The 3,505-nt window shown below is 42.0% G+C and overlaps 1 long non-coding RNA gene across 1 annotated transcript; it reads left to right on the forward strand.

Moving 5' to 3' along the window:
* The first annotated feature begins 219 nt into the window (after positions 1-219).
* On the forward strand, positions 220-3,224 carry LOC144378310 (uncharacterized). The gene is made up of 2 exons (XR_013440008.1): positions 220-954; positions 1,612-3,224. It is a non-coding gene; the product is annotated as an uncharacterized LOC144378310 (long non-coding RNA).
* The last annotated feature ends 281 nt before the right edge of the window (positions 3,225-3,505 follow it).

Here is a 3,505-nt window from a genome sequence, read left to right on the forward strand (position 1 = left end):
CCTCCCTTTTTTCCTTTGCCATCTTATTTTCAAATGAACATATGTATATTCCCTACCAAATTGAAATAATTGCAACTAGTATGCGTTACAACTAGTGCATACCAAATACTGGGGTTCATGCTCAGGGGTTTATGTGCATTAATTAGAGAGTTCTTACATATCTGTAAGATCTTATTATCCCCATTTTATAAAGAAACTAAGGCTCAGTGCTGCAGCTGTATCTCAGTGGCAGAGCACTTGCCTAGCATGTGTGAAGCACTGGGTTCGATCCTTAGCAACACATATAAATGAACAAATAAAATAAAGGCATTCTGTCCTTCTACAACTACATAAAAAATTTTTTAAACAGAAAAGAAAAGAAACCAAGGCTCAGGGAAGGTAAGTAATTTGCCTCATTTGTTCAGTACCAAGTGGTAGAGTCAGGAATTGAACTCAGTTCTCACAGAAAGCCTGCTCTACACTGTGCTGCTCCTGTGATCCCAGGGGCTGTATACTAGTCCTTACATTTCCTATAGCCTCTGGTATAGTGCTTGCACGTAAGAGATGTTCAGAAACCCTTTTAAAACAGTAAGCACTCCATGGGCACTTGGCTAAGGACTCAGGGTGAATCTATTTCAAAATTCAGTTCTTCTGATTTAAAGAAAGCTTATTACATCCGCGGTCATGGTAGGCCGCAGAGGCCTCTAAGAGAGTCACTAGCCAGATAAGATCAAGAAATGAGCCATGTTGTGAATTGTTTTCTTTTGAACAGAAAAAGAGAAGAAGCCAAACTGAAAAAAAGAAGGATTCAACAAACAACTTATCCTGAGCCATTATTATGAAGCTGAAAGCAAGAAGGAGAACCAGGGTACCCAAGACTCTCAGAGTTTCTGGGTGGAGTTGCTGGAGAGGAGGCCTAAGATGCCCATTCTCAGGAAGACCAACCCAACGATGAAGAAATTCCATCATGCCCTGGTAGACAGTTCCTCTCTCATCTCACATCCTCATGAAATTCCCAAGGGGAAAGGAAGGTGAAGGTGGCAGGATGTGAAGGAAGGGGCTGACAGGTGGGGGTTTCCATCCAGCAGAAAATCAATCCCAGGAAGCACTGGGGAAAGAGGTCTCAGGCCTCGTGTTTGTTCAAGGCTTTCCGGTGAGCGTCGGCCTTCCTTCCCACTGGGGGCAGGACAAGTCAGGCCAAAAATGAGGTGGGGGAAAGTTCCCTGGTTTTCAAAACTTCCTTCTTTTTCAAGGAAGCTCTAGTGGTCCCTGACATTTTTTGTGAAGTTCCCAGAGCTGGTGTTCTGAGAAAAGGACTTCTCCCCCGATTCATTTTCATGATTGTTAGAACCACATGGAAATTTAGTATCTGGAGAATCTAAGAGAGAAGATTGATTTTTGTAATCAACTCCTACCTATCCCAAAGGAAAAAGTCCCTGAGAGTCCACCATAGTCCATTTCGTAGAGGCTGGTACAGATTTTGTAAAATCACTCCCAGAGCCATATCTCTACCTGTCCACAGGTGTTGATGGGAGACCTGACTCTCCGGCTCTGTCTTTAAGCAGCTTTGGTTTCCAACAACTCTGTATTACCAGGACCCGTCTGATCAGACTCCCCTGTTATTATTCACAGATTGGTTTAAGAGAAGATGGAGCCAAACAAGGATGCAGGAGTGTTTACACAGGGGGAGAGCGTGGAACTGTGAGTCAGAAGCCTGTGTGCTTGTCTAACCCTACCACCACCATGCTCTGTGACCACCAGAAAGAGTCATCTTCTCTGGAATGCCTCATAAGGAAATAGCTAATTAAAAAGAAGAAGAATGTGTGTTTGATAGAGTTAATGTCTTTCTATAGGACAAAAATTATTAGCATTATTGAGTTTTTTACCAACATCAATTCCTTGACCTGGATTTTATCTATCCTTCTGGCCGCCTAGCTGTCTGCCAAAGCTATTCTGACCTCCCTTGGGGTGGTGTGTACACCAACATATTCAGTGACTTGCCAGATCCAGTTATCCTGGGAAGCTTTACACCCTTGGGCTGTGGTAGCATTTCTTTACCTAAGAGGTATGTGAGATAAACTAGAACCTGTAAATAAGCGTGCTATCCAGGGAAGAGCCAAATGCCAACAAAGGCAAATGCAGAAAAGGGATCTTTTTAATTGTTAGCCTAATTGGAAAAGCAGGAAATGCTTTTGAAAGATAGACGTGTGTTCAAAGCTGCTTCTTGTACAGACTTGCAATTTAGCACAGGTCAAATTCCATGAGTCGCAATCCAATTGTGCCATCCACTAGCCATGCTATGGCCCTCCAGTGCATAGGGGCTTCCAGTGTAGGAGGACCAGGTCCCAGGAGTGCACAGGCTGGCAACACAACTCGGAAACTGTGTAAGTGAACCAGGGGTAACTAGATCCCATGCCTGGGAAAAGTCACATCCCTCTCAAGATTTCTGCAAAGTTTTCAGGGATTATGACCTGGGGTTCTCCTCTGATTTTTGCCATCCTTCGAGAATCTTGGTCTCTACTCTGTGTCTAAAACGTGTGGATTTATTTTGGCTCTCCTTTGATTTGAACCAGTTGGAAAATTAGCTCCTTTCTTTGATTTTTCACACATTAAAAACCACTTACGTGAGGCCTCTGTGAAGGTAGCTGAATTTCTTGATGGTTTGGGTCACAAGGAATTTATGGCACAGTCACATAAACAACTTGCATGGAATATAAAGTGTACTAAATGTTCCAGTCCTTCATCTATCCTACGATGCTGCCAATATGTCATGTTTTTCCTTTCCTGGGTCCTCTTTTTTCATTACCTTTCTGTTTTAGGAGTCTCTTTCATCTTTCCTTTCCATATACCTCTCTTCCCAAAATGTTCTCATGTTCTTACAGAAAGAAAATGGAAGATCAAATTCCTCTCTTTATAGCTCTGTCCCCAAACCAGACAACTTTCACTGAGCTAGCTGACGTGGGACAGGGGGGATGGGGAGAGAGAAAGGAGAGGTGGGGTCACTTGGCTGCCTCAGGCAATCTTTTTAGCCACACCTTTGCTGTGATGTTTTGTTCATTTGCTTACACATTTCTTTTTTTCTTTTAATAAATATTTGTTGGACACCTATTCCATTCTAGACGTTTGGAGAGTGGCATGAGACATGGTTCCTCTTTGTCAAGAGCTGTGTTATAGAGAAACAAAGGCAATATTTTAAAAAAGAAAAAAAAATACAGACATTGAAATAAAAACCTATCTGTAGACGATATTTGTTTTCATTGATTCGAAATCTTTTCAGAGGGCTGGGATTGTGACTCAATGGTAGAGCCCTCACTTGGCACGTGTGAGGCACTGGGTTTGATCCTCAGCACCACATTTTTTAAAAATCATAATATAATAAATAAAGGTATTGTGTCCATCTATAACTAACAAAAAATATTTTTAAAAAATCTTTGCCAAGCGTGGACTAGTGTGGACACTGCAAAGATTTTTTAATCTAATCTAAGCGCCAAGAATATAGTAGGGAACAAAATAAGGTTCTGGCTGG

This window comes from Ictidomys tridecemlineatus, chromosome 6 (assembly GCF_052094955.1).
Source record: "Ictidomys tridecemlineatus isolate mIctTri1 chromosome 6, mIctTri1.hap1, whole genome shotgun sequence".
Lineage (NCBI taxonomy): Eukaryota > Metazoa > Chordata > Mammalia > Rodentia > Sciuridae > Ictidomys > Ictidomys tridecemlineatus.